A 16,918-nucleotide genomic window follows, 5' to 3' on the forward strand; every position below is an offset into this window, starting at 1 on the left:
ATATATATATATATATATATATATAATACATATATATATATAATACACACATCCACTCATACTCACACAATATCACACACTTGTATACACACACACACACAAAACAGACAGACATAGCCCATTCATGTACACACACACATACATAAATAATTATATACACACACATAGCACAGACACACACACACACACACACACAAAACACAGACAAACATAAAACATTACTGCGTGCACACACATAAATATATATACATACACACACACAAAACACAGACAGACACAACACATTTATGTGCACACACACACACACACACACACACACACATATATATATTTATACACACACGAATATTGTATAAACACACATAATCCCGTTACACATGCACACACACTCTCTCACACAAATGCATAAACATACACACTCACTCTCAAACACGTGCACATACACACTCACACATACACATCCTAACACACACAATCTCTCAAAGATTCATTTTCCCTCACACACACAGACACAACAAATTCATGCACACATACATATAATTTTATACACACACACACAAAACAAAAACATAACACGTTCATGCACTCACATACATACACATTTATACACACTCCAACACATATGCATACACACACACACACACACACATATATATATATTTATACACACACGTATATTGTATACACACACATAATCCCGTTACACATGCACACACACTCTCTCACACAAATGCATAAACATACACACTCACTCTCAAACACATACACACTCACACATACACATCCTAACACACACAATCTCTCAAAGATTCCTTTTCCCTCACACACACAGACACAACAAATTCATGCACACACACATATAATTATATACACACACACACAAAACACAAACATAACACGTTCATGCACTCACATACATACACATTTATACACACTCCAACACATATGCATACACACACACACACACACACATATATATATATTTATACACACACGTATATTGTATACACACACATAATCCCGTTACACATGCACACACACTCTCTCACACAAATGCATAAACATACACACTCACTCTCAAACACATACACACTCACACATACACATCCTAACACACACAATCTCTCAAAGATTCCTTTTCCCTCACACACACAGACACAACAAATTCATGCACACACACATATAATTATATACACACACACACAAAACACAAACATAACACGTTCATGCACTCACATACATACACATTTATACACACTCCAACACATATGCATACACACACACACACACATGTGCACATACACACTCATATGTGCAGACACTAACACAAACACTATTTCACACACATCCACACACATACAGTACACTCACACACCATCTCTCACAGACACATTTATGCGCACACACATTCCTACAGTATATATATATAAACAAAACACTTATGCACACACAAACACACACCATCTCACAGACGTACACACACATATATAATTTTCACACCCACTCTTGTGCACACAATCACATCCATACACCATCTCAGACACACGTACACACACCATCTCACACGTGTAAACACACACTCAAACATACTAACACACACTATCTCACATATTAGCACACACACACTCATTTATGCAGACACTAACAGAAACAATATCTTCCGCACACATACACACTCACACACATTCTCACACACATATACACGCACACTCACACACACACATTAATATATATACATACATACACTCACAAAACACAGACACAGCACATTTATGCACACACACATTTATATATGTAAACGCACTCATATGCACACACAAACCATCTCACACATATGCGTAAACGTACATAATCGCCGACAAACTAACACAGACACACACAATATCACACATATTAGCACATACACGCTCATATAGAAACTAACACTCATGCAGACACTAAAACAAACAATATCTCACACACTCTCATATAGAAGCACTAACACACATATTTACACACACACATACACAAAACACAGAGGCAACACATTTATGCACACGCACACATTTTAATATCTATATACACACTTATATGCACACACTAACACACAAACCATCTCACACATATGCGTAAACATACACAATCACAGGCAAACTAACACACACACAGGCAGACTCTCACATATGAACACACACACACCTAAATATGCATACACTAACACAAACACTATCTCACATACATATGTACACACATATACACACTAAAACATACATTCTCACGCAGATGTAAATATATATTTATACACACACACACACACACACACACACACACACACAAACACACACACACACACACACATTTCCTTTCTCATACACACACTCTTGGTGTTAATGAAGCAGGTCATGCGAGCGCTGTAATCTCTGCAGTCAGGTTTTTGTTGGACACACTGGTTTGGCTATTGATTTTTGTCATAAGCTTTGACAGTGTGGATCACTGTGGGTTTACCTAACTGTGCCCTAAATAGAGTTCAAGAGTGTTGCAGCGCGTTGAGCTGCGGCTTCTCGGAGACGTTGATAAATCACATGCAACAGCAAGACTCAAGTCTCATTTACCAGCTCCGCCACTCCCTGCACACATCTGCAGCTCAGTGCAGGAAGTTCAGCAGACACACACACACATAAACACAAACACTCAACATGACTCCTTCATCTCTTTCTGATAGACAATGTTATTTTAGTAAACAACGAAGTCAGAAGTCCAAGCCACTCGAAAAGTGAAAATATTTCCATATATTCTTTATTCACATTTGAGTATTTTCACTTATGATTTCGTTATTTGTATTAGGGCTCTATCATACACCCGGCACAATAAGGCGCACTAGCTATTTCAAGAGTTCACACTTAGCTGATGATTGATAATAAAGCTAGTTTGGCGTGCTGTCCCGGGAGAGAGCCCTGAGCTTATAAGATCCTCGAGCCCTGGGCTCCCTCCAGAGAGGGGAGTTTGAGCTTAGGTAGATCTCGATGACTCCCCCTCCTGCTTATTGTAGATAAGTGTCAGATATGGATGCTGATAAGGTGTACTCAGAGTTTGGCTAAAATATTTTGGATTAATTGTTTAGGGTGCTTGTTTTTGAACTGTGGGAGGAAACCGGAAGACCCGGGGAAAACCCACGCGACCACGGAGCAAAACAGAAATGTCGCCTGGTTTGGAAGGGAATCAAAACAGGGGCGTTCTTGCTGTGTGGCAACAGCGCTAATCACTGGCCACCGTGTCGCCCATTTGAAAGGAGGGAAAGTAGGGTTGGGTGGAGGGATTTCTTCAAGACGAAGATATGGAGATGAGAAAAGTCTGGTTATTTATAGTGAGTTAAGGATCATCTGATAGGATAATCAGTCATTAGCTGAAGTTGGAACAGCTGTGAACAATCATAAGCACGTGATCCTCTCGAAAATTGTTTATAAACAAACTTCACTTATCACGGTCAGAATAAATAATCATTAAAACATTTATTTAGTTTTAATGATTATTATTTAATTATACAATGAAATATTACAAATATTTCACACTTACATACAAAAATCTGTATATTATTAGGGTTATAAACATTTCAGTATAGTTTAATCTTCTGATTGTGGTCAATATAAAACTAGTTATGTTTACTTTTAATATACTTTCGAGTGACATCTCACAGTAAATTGAGATCCCAGTATCGTGTTGTTATTGTTGCTGTAACGTCAGCTCTCTGCTCCACAAAGCTCTACCAGTTCTCTGGCTGGAAACCAGGCGACGGAGAGATTAGCGCTCATTTCTGTATGCATGAAAGAGATGTTACTTAAAGCACATTACTTCCTTGACTAAACAGGAGCAATTCATGCAGATAAATGCCTTGCTTTCATATACCCACGCATTAAATATTTAATGGTATAATATAATCAAATACAGTGAGTCACAGCTCAGACGGGACGGAGAAACTTCCAGCAATTGTGCCTTTGATTCGAGTCACTCCGACCACAAAAGACATTCTCTGAAAGCACACATTAAAGTAAAACTACACTGAAGACCAGGCCAAAACTGTGAGAAAACATCCCTTTTATAATGAATGCTGTTGGACATTAAAGGTCTCCTGAAGTGCCTTGAAATGAGCAGCGTTGTTTGATCTGATGTCATTTCAACTGATGAAGAGTGGGTGGGACATAATGAGAAGCTCCGCCCCCTTTAAATTAGCAATAGTATAGGCTTGTTCAAGATGACATATGTTATTACGATCACTGGTTGCAGGCGGGGGCGGAGTTGAAGTCTGTGTGAAATCGAAATTTATAGTGTTTATTTTGCTAGTGTACTTTGCTATTCTTTAAGTAAACAATCTGTGCAAGTTAATCAACTAAATAAAAAGATTGCTTTGGTAATCTTCCATTCGCTTCTGCGCTTGGAGTGGCAGTTTTTCTCTAATGATGTCAGTTTGATGGATTTTAAAGATATATACAGTAGATATCCCATTTGGGCCCTGAGCGTGCGTCAATATTGCCGCCATATTTGTACAGTGCTCCCATGACAGAAGTCATTCAACTACACTTAGAAAAAGATTTTGTTTTCTGTTAACGAGTGTTATTGATAATAATACAGTCACAGAACTGACCATGAGGCAAAGTAGGACCAACTCGCACTAAATTCCAGGCTTATGCTAGTTTCTTGATTAAAATCAGCTAAAATGTAAATGAAATATGACAACAAGATGCTGATGCCAGAAACTTGTATTATTGTCGACTAAAGGCCTGTGCACACCAGGGGTCCGTTCTTCGTATGTAGCTTAAATGATCTAAGATGGTTTGGCAGATCCTGAATCTTTTAATCTTGCTAACTGATCTCGGGCTAATTTTGTAGTTCAAACAAGTTTGCGAATCAGATTAAAATGTCTGGATGAACTGATCTGAGATCGCTGCTTGTGTTGTGAAGGACAGATCTATCAATCCTCGAAATCAGGATCAGCAATGTAACAATTGGCTAAAGACATAGCAACGTAATGACATCATCTGATTAATATTCAATTATCCATGTGAGCAAAACTACATCAAATTAGCAGTAAATAGTTTGTTAAATACGCAATAACTCTCCACGTTTGTTGTGGGCTGCAGGCTTTACACTTTTGTGTGCCAAGAGTATTCATCATGTATTTCAATGCATGTCAATGTATTTAGTTCTATATTTAGAGAAAATTTTCTTTATAATAGTAGCCTTGGCCTACTCAAGTTTCTTTTTTAATTGGCATAAGGAATAACTGTATAAATTAATTTTGCATCAAAAAAGCATTTCGATATCGGTAAAAGTGTCAATCACCGGCATATTAGAGGTCAAAACACATGCATGAATTATTATCCTTATTTTTTTTTAAGTCGAATATTGTGCATGTACGGGTTTGTTTTTAAAAAGTTTTAAACTATATATATATATATATATATATATATATATATATATATATATATATATATATATATATATATATAGTACGCCAACATACTGAAATAAAAGTCTCAGCAACTTCCGGCTCACACAGAGTTAAAACACATGAATGTAGAAGACATATAGTGCACTAAAAAAAGATTTTAAAAAAGGGAAAGAAACTTTCTTTGCTATAATTGATGTCTAAAAATATACAGAGAACCCTATTTTGGTCCATTTAAAAAAATCCATTTTTATTACAGTGAACTCTAATGTTGAGTAAGGACTCATCTGTTGTGAGCTGATCCTGAACATTTGTGGTCCTCAAGCGGACAGACATCTTGAGGCTGGTGAATGAAGTGCTCCTCTGAGACCTCTGGAGCTCAAACAGACTGTTGTTCTGCTGCTGTTTCCTTCTGGTCACAGTGAACCAGATCAGACTGAACTCATGAACCACACTATGATGGAAACCAGGCTTTCATCCATTTAAGTCATGACGCATGAAATACTGAGAAGATATTCCTTTATGACCACTTTTTAAGTCATATTACACATTAAAGTGAACTTGATCAAAATCATGGTGTACACAATAGTCTCTGGACTCACTGCTACACAGACACAAATATTTTAACAATTAATCACTTTCTGGTCATCAAATATTAGGCATGGATATTACTTATGCTATATATGTATGTATATATATTACGATCATGATATTCGAAAGTATTACATCGCATTGTAAATGTTTATTATCACCATTTGTTGAGTCTCTACATACGGTTTCATAGAGCGTTTGGTCCTGGAAGCCGCTTCGCTTGAAGTCAAACTTAACAAGCGGATTAAGTCTGATCATCACAAACTGAGTGGGAGGGGCTAAAGTCTGAGACTCCGCCTCCAATTCTACTGCTACTACAATAATCTACTTGCATCCGCTGTGTTACACATATGCTGGATAAGTTGGTGGTTCATTCTGCTGTGGCGACCCCAGATTAATAAAGGCACTAAGCCGAAAAGAAAATGAATGAATTATTATATTAATAATTGTTATTAGTAAAATGAATTGTACTAAAATAGATATCAAATATATAATATATAGACGCAATATCTTATAACTATAATTATACGTTAAACACAGTTATGTTTACACAAATACGTTTAAATTTATTGATTTATAATATGCAGTATATAATATTGTATAACTATAATAATAAGGAAATATATGTTTTAGTGATTTTAAAATAAATGTGTGAACACTTGGCACCTGATGGCGTGGGTCACAGCTCTGCAGTGTGTGTATGTGTGAGTGTATGTGATGAGTCCTGATGGAGGAGCCCTGGCCCCTGCGGCCCCGTCCAGCCCACTCATCTGAACCTGAGCACTGGAGCACGAGACACTGCTGCTAATGAAACATCATCAGGCCGAGGCTTCAATTCACTGATTCACTGTCAGTCAGGAGTGGAGGAGAGAGAGGGAGAGAGAGAGAGAGAAAGGGAGGGTCGCACTGCCACCTGTCATCTAAATACTACACTCTTTTGTTCAGTCAATAATACGTCTGCTAAAAGAAGAAACAGGAGAGTCTCGATGACAGACAGGATGTAAAGACGAAAATAAATCGTGTTAAGTGTGTGCCACTTTTTTATTAAAGTGAGAAACGGGACAGAAAATCATGTTGAGAAGATCAGAAAATATCAAGAGTTGAATTCACACAAGGGTTATTTTAGTATTAATGAATAACTATTTTAAACACGTAAGAGGTGCATTTTTTGTCCAAAAAACTATATATATACAGTTGAAGTCAGAATTATTAGCCCCCTTTTGATTTTATTTTATTTTTTTTTTATATTTCCCAAATGATGTTTAACAGAGCAAGGAAATTTTCACAGTATGTCTGATAATATTTTTTCTTCTGGAGAAAGTCTTATTTGTTTTATTTTGGCTAGATTAAAAGCAGTTATTAATTTTTTAAAAACCATTTTTTGGACAAAATTATTAGCCCCTTTAAGCTAATTTATTTTTTAAATAATCTACAGAACAAACCATCGTCATACAATAACTTGCCTAATTACCCTAACCTGTCTAGTTCACCTTATTAACCTAGTGAAGCCTTTAAATGTCACTTTAAGCTGTATAGAAGTGTCTTGAAAAATATCAAGTAAAATATTATTTACAGTCATCATGGCAAAGATAAAATAAATCTATTATTAGAAATAAGTTTTTAAAATTTTTATGCTTAGAAATGTGCTGAAACAATCTTCCCTCCATTAAACAGAAATTAATGAAAAAAATAAACAGGGGCTCTAATAATTTAGGGGGACTAATAATTCTGACTTCAACTATACACACACACACACACACACACACACACACACACTCACACACACACACAGTGTTCAGCATATTTAAATACACTGCTCACAAATCTTTTAAGTTCATATTTTTAATAGGCAGCTAAACACTATTATATTTGTGCATATACATTACATTAGTCAGTACTGAAGCCAAATCTGGAGCTTATCTAACAAAATAACTTACAATAATGGCCAAAAAAACTAGTACAGTCAAATTTATATGGAAGAGAAACATATTAAATATTAATTAAAACAAGAGGAAAAATCAAGAGCAGCAAAAAAAAAAAAAAAAAAAAAAAAAAACTGAAAATATGAGTTGAAATTTTGTAGGTTGTCATTTTGTTTTTGCTTTATCTTGCTTGAATTTATTGACTTTAAATTAACTTTCAATTTCTAAATATGGTCTGTTAATAAAATCTTATTTCAATAAATATATCTTTAATAAATCTGTTTTGTTTAAATGCACCAAAATACATTGCTTAAATACACTGAGAAATGGATACAAATATTCATTTTCAAAATGGGGTGTACTCAATTATGCTGAGCACTGTATTTAAAATTAAACTAAATAATTACAAAATAATTTAATAAAACAAATTAAAATACTATTGACAAATTATTAAAATGTAATTTTAATTAAAAAGCGACATTTAATTGTAATAAAATATAAAAGACACCACTAACCATATGCTGAGAAAAAAACTATTTTAATTCATATTTAATAATATTTAATGTAAATTTTGTTTAACTTTTTTTTGTACAAGCTTTTAGATGATTACTGTACAAAAAAAATGACATGGACCAGAAAAAAAATGTATTAAGAATTTATGTTGATACCAGCTAATGTAAGAAATAAACCATAAACAATGTACACGAGACAGCACATGAAATAACTAAATAAAGCATTAAATATAATCTTAATGACTAAAACTAAATGAAAGCATTAAATATAAAACAAAATATGTCAAAAAGTGACTCTGAAAATGCACTACAACTCAAAGCCGCACAAACTCCAAAATGTTAAAACAGCAAAGATATTAACTACACCAGTGGTTCCCCACCTTTTTTTGCCAAATGCCCCCTTTTCCCCTAGAAAATATTGTAAGGCCCCCTTCACATTTAATGATATTATCGCTCATATAAGTTTGAAGTAGGTATGTCAAAAACAAGACAGTTACTATATATATATATATATATATATATATATATATATATATATATATATATATATATATAGCCACATATGTTTATGCACAGATAATAGCCTAATGTGATATATAAAAGCAAACCACCAGTAGTCCATTTGTATTGGGTACACTCGCGGTATTGAAGATGAGTCGTCTGCAAATGTCTTATTAATTTGGACGGTCTCATGCATTTGTTTTCAAGAACTTTGGTGCAGATAATGCACTGTGGCTGGATCAGGGAGTCTTTGCTTGAAAAATAAAATAAAACCATAGTTCAGGTAACTATTTTGGTGTTTCCAGTATTGCTACGCAGTGACTGGAAATGCTTGAAGCTTCCTCACCTGGGTCTAGTATGCTTGGGTCATTACTATTAGTTGCTGAAGGCGAATCAGTGATGGTCTTTTTTGTAGATCACGAATTACAAATTTCCCACTTTTTTGGTCAGCCCGGGGATAAAATGAACTAAGGGAACATGATCGTTCTCCTAATTGTACAATGCTAATTTAAAATTTGTCAATTAAGTAATAAGGACATTTATATGATCATTTTACAGTTTCTTATTTCTCCCCAAATAAATGTTATTAGTAAAATTATTAGTAGGAATTATTATGATATATTATTATCATTATTATATATTATTACGATTAGTAATAATTATTATTAATATTATTATATTAGTTTCCCAGTAATGGGTTGTGGCTGAAAGGGTATCCACTGTGTAAAACATATGCTGGATAAGTTGGCGGTTCATTCCGCTGTGGCAACCCCAGATTAATAAAGGGACTAATCAGAAAATAAAATGAACGAATTATTATATTAATAATTTTTATTAGTAAGATTAATTTACTAAAATAGATATCAAATATATATTATATAGATCAATAGCTTAAAACTTATTATACGCTAAACACAGCTATGTTTGTTTACACAAATACATTTAAACTCATTGTTTTATAATATGCAGTATATAATATTTTCTAATTATAATAATAAAGATATATATGTTTTAGTAATTTTAAAATGCTAATGCTAGTTTTATTTTATTTTTTTAAATATAACATGACCCTCCACAGAGCTTTCTGAGGCCCCCTTGTGGGCCGGGAGGCCGGAGTCCCCCTGTTGGGAACTGCTGAACTACAGTATAAGGATAACAAAAAAGCTATAGTAGGGTATAGTAATAGCAGAGTTCATAGATCTATACAGATAACAGATCTAAAAAGTAGGAGAACATACAAGTGGGAAAAAACACAATTAAAATTACACATGAAACACACAAGAAAAGTGTTGTTTTAGAACAGGGGTTCCCAAACTTTTCAGCCCGCGACCCCCAAAATAACAATGCCAGTGACTCGCGACCCCCAATATCCTCTGAGGTGGTTATGAATACAGAAACCTTGCATGCAATGACGCAGACACACCAATTAAATTTGTGTCAGTGCTTTAAATGTGCCAGAAAGTATAACCTGATGTTATAAAATCAAAATGCATCTGACGCTATTGCTGCCTTTAATATAATGTAATTACCCCAGGGGTCGCACTCCAATAGAACTAGTAACTATAAGCTACTATAGTAACTATATAGTATATTGTAACTATAAACGACTATTTTTATTTTCAGTATAGTTATGGATAAAATATGTTAATTCTTATGGTTTAATAAAAATATATAGATTTTTGAAAAATCACCAGGCGACCCCCCTTCATTGCCCCGCGACCCCTCGGGGGGTCCCGACCCCCACTTTGAGAACCACTGTTTTAGAACTCTGTCATGAGAAAAAACAACAACGAACACTTGTGTTGCATACATGTTTTAAATGTGATTATAATATGTGGAGCCAATGTGCTTTTTTTCTGTATAAAAGCATTTAAAGAGTGGGCAGTACAGTGGCTCAGTGGTTAGCACTGTCACCTCACAGCAAGAAGGTCGCTGGTTCGAGTGCCTGCTAGGCCTTTCTGTGTGGAGTTTGCATGTTCTCCCTCTGTTGGTGTGGGCTTCCTCCGGGTGCTCTAGTTTTCCCCACAGCCCAAACACATTCAATAGGTGAATTGAATAAACTAAATTGGACGTAGTGTTTGTGTGTGAATGAATTTGTATGGGTCGTGGCTGGAAAAGCATCCGCTGCATAAAACATATGCAGGAATAGTTGGCGGTTCATTCCGCTGTGGCAACCTCTGAAATTGAGACTAAGCCGAAGGAAAATGAATGAATGAATCATTTAAAGGGACTGCAGCATGCTTCAACTAAACCGTATATTGTGTGCATTGCTGTGGACGCACGAATCGTTTCAGGCCTGAACAAACGTTAACCCAATTTATGTCTTCCTTTCATATCACCCGCTAAAAGCCATGCAAAAAAAAAACCCTGGCATTAAATCAGGAGGCATGCATAATGCTAATAAGACATTCAAACTATCCTGAAACACAGAACAAAGTCGTGACATTAACAAATGTCACAGGACACAATGAGGTGTGAGAGCGCGAGACTCTCTCTTCCTCTCAAACAGCTGCTGAGGAGCTGAAGCGCTCGCCACTGTCCTAAATGAATATATAGAGACCCGCCGGGACACGTTCCCCGTCCTCTGCGCTTCATACGAACAAAAGCCCTCGTGTGGCCTTTGTCACAGTCACCTTGTCTGACATATATAAAAAGGACTGAACGTACCGATGATTACAAAGACAAAGAAGTGGGGTATTGGATCACAGAACGCACAACTCCTCTCTTTTTTAAAATCCGTTTCTCCAGTCTATTTCGGGATCTTCACATTGAAATGGGATTGAGAAGTTCTAATTGATTTTTTTCCAAATTCCAGAACATGCAAATACTTAAAGAAGTGATGAGGATCGCGACCCGTTTTTGTGACCGCACGAAGACAAAGCAAGCCTTTTTGACACCGCGTTTGACATCTATAGAGCGCTTTTAATCAGCCGACACTAAAATTAGGATCTGGAGGATTTCAATACGCCTCCAAAAAAAAAAAGCTGTTGAAGGATTCGTTTAATGCCAGGAGATTTCAAATCACACACTTCTTATTAAGAGTAAAGTTTGGATGGGAGAGAGGAAGGAAATGCTGTCATTTCACCCTTATGTTATATATTTAAACCTTTATGACTTCTCTAGTCACGCATAAGGTTATTTTCTGTATTGGATGAGTAATAAAGCACCATTAAGTATTGTGCATCATAGCCGGGATGTTAAAGCTGAGATCTATATTATTGATTATTTAGTAGTCATAATTTACATGTACAGTTGAAGTCAGAATTATTAGTCCCACTGAATTATTAGCGCCCCTGTTTATTTTTTTCCCTAATTTCTGTTGAATGGAGGGAAGATTGTTTCAACACATTTCTGAGCATAATAGTTTTAAAAACCAATTTTTAATAACTGATTTATTTTATCTTTGCCATGCAGACAGTAAATAATATTTGACTAGATATTTTTCAAGACACTTCTATACAGCTTAAAGTGACATTTAAAGGCTTCACTAGGTTAATAAGGTGAACTAGGGTAAGGTTAGGGTAATTAGGCAAGTTATTGTATAACGATGGTTTGTTCTGTAGACTATCGAAAAAAAATAGCTTAAAGGGGCTAATAATTTTGTCCCAAAAATGGTTCATAAAAAATTTAAAACTGCTTTTATTCTAGCCGAAATAAAACAAACAAGACTTTCTCCAGAAGAAAAAATATTATCAGACATACTGTGAAAATTTCCTTGCTCTGTTAAACATCATTTGTGAAATGTTTAAAATAGAAAAAAAAAATAGATAAAAAGGGGGCTAATAATTCTGACTTCAACTGTATACACAATACATACCTTACATACTTCTGTCATCATTTACTCAGCTAAATCTAACTTTTAATTCAGCAGAGCATAAATCAGATATTTAGAAAAGTGTTTAAGCATCCAAATGGCCTATTAGGTATTAATAAAGGAATTTCCTTAAGCATTGATGTTTTAGGATTTGAAACAACACTGGATTCCATTGACTATCTTATGGACAACGTGATACAGGCAAATTATGAGTGTAATGAAGCATCATAAAGTAGCATATCATATTTAATATATTTTCATAGCCGTGATGTTAAAGCTGGGATCCTTTTTATTGACTATTTAGTTGTCATTATTTATTTGTCAATATTTTACTTAATTACATTACTTATATACGTCTGTCATCATTTACTCAGCCAAATCGGATTTTTTATTTTTTTTCCTGCAGAGCATAAGTAAGATAATTTGAAAGGTGTTCAATCATCCATATATCCTATTAGGTATTATTAATATTAATATTTCCTTGATTATTAATATATTTGGCTTTCAAACAAAACTGGACTCCATTGGCCATGTTATGGACAAAGTGATCCAGGTAAATTATGACAGCATGAAAGTGTAATAAAACAGCATAAAGAATCTTGTGTATCATATTTATTATTTTCTCACAGTCATGATGCTAAACAAATGCCATTGCAGCTGAGATCTATATTATTGATTATTTATTAGTCATTATTTATGCATTAATATTTTACTTGGATGCATAACTTATATACTTCTGTCATCATTTACTCAGCCAAAGTATCTTGTGCATCATATTTAATATTTATAAAAGCTGAGATCCTTACAAACTTCATCATTTACTCAGCCAGATCTGACTTTTAATTTTGCAGAGCATAAAAAAAAAGATATTTTAAAAAGTGTTCAAGCATCCAAATGGCCTATTGAGTATTAATAAGGACATTTCCGTAAGTATTGATATTTTGGGCCTTCAAACAACACTAGACAATGTGATGTAAATTATGACAACATGAAAGTGTAATAAATAAGTATCATTAAATAAGCCTTATGCATCATATTAAATATAATTTCAGAGCCGTGATGTCAAACCTGCCATTGCATCTAAAGCTGAGATCTATATTATTGATAATTTAATTGTCATCATTCATGCATCAATAATTCACTTGAACACATGCCATCATCTGTCATCATTTGCACACCAAATCTGACTTTTGATTCTGCAGAGCATTAAAAAGATATTTGAAAAATTTTCAAGCATGCAAATGCTTTATAAACACGACAAGGGTATTAATAAGTTAAATAATTTCCTGAAGTATTGATCTTTAGGGCTATTCAAACAACACTGGAACTGTCTGAATATATTGACCATAGACAATAGACAAAGTGATGAAGGCAAATGATGACTGAATGAATGTTGACCTAGTCCTCATTTGCTTTGATTAAAAATCGAAAAACTCACTTTCAAACAGCAACAGATGATAATAATAGAATAATAATGACTACAAATGTCCATTTTAATGCAAGTTAACCATTTAAAAACACCTTTTTGAACGTTTGCCATGCTTTTTGTGTACGTTTATTTTGGAATTTCCCACATGCTTTGGAGTTTGCACATGCTTTCATTATGTGGAAAAGAGTGACCAGAATGTTCTTCAATAATCCATCGTCTGTGTTCTTTGGAATAAAGACACAATTCTGACACAAGTCTGAATAAATGAGGACAAATGTCAATTTTTGGGGTGAACTGTCACTTTAAAAATCTGCATTTGCATTTTCATGTACCCTTCCCTCCCTTCACAGATATTCTATGGATCTTTCATTAGATTCTGGCCCCCCTCCAGTCGCCACTTTGCCTTATACAAGCAGTTTTGTGCAGTTTTCAGCAAAGGATGCATTTTTTATATTCCAAGTTCATTAATAGTAGATAGCCAGTTTTTTCCCTTCATTAAATACAATGAGACTTCCCAGTGTATTCGCAACAGAAGCGTGGTGCTGTCAGCTTCTTGTGGGACCAAAGGCTGTTTGGTGGCACAAATAAAGCGAGGGAAGACGACTCTCACGCCAGAACCTGCAACACAGCGGGGAGCGCACACCAAAGGGAGAGAGAGAGAAAGGGAAACGCTTCCAAAACAGACCCTCTGTTCACGGTTACTATTCATTTTAATGGCGAATTTGTCATGAGTTGTTGTCAAACGTCCTCGGCGCGATGATTAGGGACCGCCGCTTGCTTGAAAAGCAGTGACTTCGGGATGCGCCGGGAGAGCGTTGTCACTCGGCGACAGACAATGGCTGCCCGAATTGTGAGAAGTGTTGGCAGAGGCAGTCCCTGAAAAGTTTCCCCCCCTCTCAACGCTACTTTTCTGCTGTTGGTGGATATTTTGTCGCGTTGATATCGAGTTGTTGATTAGAATGAAAAAGGAAGCCACTCAATTGAAAGGCCAAAAGCTCCCCGCGGAGCAGTGTCAGCTACTGAGAGAGATTGACAGGCCTCTTTTGAGTCAACTTTTATGAAGTGGAAGAAAAGAGTGTTGCTGCGTGTGCTGTCAAAGGAGTGAAGTTGCCGTTTAAGGGCAGCGGGAATTCAAACCGCACAGACTATTTAGCCGGAAAGCGACAGCAAAAACCACAACAGAAAGTACAGACTCTAACCCTGTTCTTACTGAACCTAAACTCTGAATAGCCCATGAAGCAGCGTGAGTCACTTCCTTAAGTTTCATATTGACTTGATGGATAAGCGAATTCCCGGTTTGAATGACTAATTGACTGTATCAGTGGCAGAGAAACAAATCATTTGTTCCACAGAATTAAATCTTCATGGTTGCGAAGACGCAGAGTAAACTGTTCCCAAAAATCAAAACAAATTAAATTTGGAAGTTGATAGTAGTGTCAATCAGACTGCAGTTATATGGTTAGTTTAACCCAAACTGAAAAACACTCTCCCCTAAAGGGATAGCTCATCCCAAACAGACAATTCTGACATCATTTACTCACCCTTCACTGTTTTTCCAAACCTGTTTGACTTTTTTCTGTTGAACACAAGAGAAAAATATTTCAAGGGAAGCTGTAACCATTGACTTTCATAGTATTTTTTGATTATGTGATATGGAAGTCAATGGTTACAGATTTAAAATAAAGAAAGTCAAAGATTTGGAAACACTTGAGGGTGATTAAATAATGAGTTACCCTGGAGTGAACTTGATCTTGTTTTCTGTTGAATTCATTCATTTTCTTGTCGGCTTAGTCCCTTTATTAATCCGGGGTCACCACAGCAGTTTTTAAGCAGCGGATGCCCTTCCAGGGGCAACCCATCCAACATCCACACACTATGGACAATTTAGCCTACCCAATTCACCTGTACCGCCTGTCTTTAGACTGTGGGGGAAACCGGAGCACCCAGAGGAAACCCACGCGAAAGCAGGGACTCCACACAGAAACGCCAATTGAGCCGAGGTTCGAACCAGCGACGTTCTTGCTGTGAGGCGACAGCACTACTTACTGCGCCACTGCCTTGCCTCTGTTGAATTCAAAAGAAGATATTTTGAAGAATGCTGGGAAGCAGTAACCACCCATGATAGGAAGTGCCAATGGCCTCTGGTTTTCAAAATCAAAAATTTATTTAAAAATATAGCTATTTCTTTCTGTTCAATAAAGGAAAGAATCACAAACCAGCTTTGAAGCAATTGAGTTAATTTTTGGGTAAACTATCAATTTAATTCTTGCAATGTCAATACTAGTACACCAGTTACATGTTGAAATGGGTTAGGCATGGGAAGATAACTGTTTTCAAGGTATACCTCGGTTTGGAAAAGCCAAGGTTTTAAAACCGCCAAAATGTTCTGCTATACCATTCCCAAGGTATGTGCAAGATTTTTATTTATGTTTTTTTTAGGACGACAGTATCTCCAGCAGAAAAGATCTCCAAACGATGCAGTTTTAAATTGTAAAGAAATCAGTGTTTTTGAAACTAATGAAGACAGCAGAAGTCAATGATTCATTTGAATTATTTAGCCTGACATGTTTACTGCTCCAAAATATTTTAAATGTTTATCAAAATAAAATAAATTGTGTCCAAATGGAAAAAAAAAGTGTTTACTTTTTACCCAGACATTTAAAGAGGACATATTTTAGAGCAGTAATCACAACACCATCAAACCATGAAACTGTGATATTTTTATCC

The 16,918-nt window shown here is 35.5% G+C and overlaps 1 protein-coding gene across 9 annotated transcripts in view; it reads right to left on the reverse strand.

Moving 5' to 3' along the window:
* The window catches only part of tshz2 (teashirt zinc finger homeobox 2), a 254,508-nt gene that overhangs the window by 17,674 nt on the left and 219,916 nt on the right, over positions 1-16,918 (reverse strand). The gene's annotated exons all lie outside the window — the stretch shown is intronic.

Source organism: Danio rerio, chromosome 23, assembly GCF_049306965.1.
Source record: "Danio rerio strain Tuebingen ecotype United States chromosome 23, GRCz12tu, whole genome shotgun sequence".
NCBI lineage: Eukaryota > Metazoa > Chordata > Actinopteri > Cypriniformes > Danionidae > Danio > Danio rerio.